An 881-nucleotide genomic window follows, 5' to 3' on the forward strand; every position below is an offset into this window, starting at 1 on the left:
ATATGCTTTTTTGTTGGTCATATTATGCACAATTTATAAATATTCTACGCCAACTTGCTACCTCGTCTCCAACTTGCCGTTATTCTTGGTCCAAGTCCCATTTCATTCGTTTTTGGACCCTTGTTGCTCCATGTTTCGCTAATAGCTTCGCCCACCAACATGCTGAATTTCTTTGCGTATTTTTCCTTGATAGTCCCACTCAGGACCATTCCAAATCACACCGCGGATTGTCGCTCGGAGGCAAACTGACCGAGTTATAATTCATGAAAAGTACCTCAACCTGGTACAGCACATGGTCGACCCAAACCATAAACCGACCAAACGACCGACTTGGAGCACCCTGACCGGGTTGCTCCCATATAATGAAAGTTGCGTCTTCCAACGTCCAACATATAAATATTCTACGACAAGTCGCTATCTCTTATCGGTCAGCCGGTATTCACGACCCAAAGGTGAAAATGTATGGAGAGCGTTCACAAAATTCCGGACGAATTTTGTAAACGTGTTTTTCCGTTTTCTCTCAATTGCGGGCGAACTAAGCGTCGGATCGAAAAAAACCCAAAAGTAAAATGTGTTTAAAAACCCGATTTCTACATTATTGCCGAAGACACCAAAGCGCTATCTCGAAATTTTAAAAATCGATCGAAAATGTATGGACGGCGTTCACAAAATTCGTCCGGAATTTTGTAAACGTGTTTTTCCGTTTTCTCTCAATTGCGGGCGAACTAAGCGTCGGATCGAAAAAAACCCAAAAGTAAAATGTGTTTAAAAACCCGATTTCTACATTATTGCCGAAGACACCAAAGCGCTATCTCGAAATTTTAAAAATCGATCGAAAATGTATGGATGGCGTTCACAAAATTCCGGACGAATTTTGTAAA

This window comes from Anopheles coustani (genome assembly GCF_943734705.1).
Source record: "Anopheles coustani chromosome X unlocalized genomic scaffold, idAnoCousDA_361_x.2 X_unloc_19, whole genome shotgun sequence".
Classification (NCBI taxonomy): domain Eukaryota; kingdom Metazoa; phylum Arthropoda; class Insecta; order Diptera; family Culicidae; genus Anopheles; species Anopheles coustani.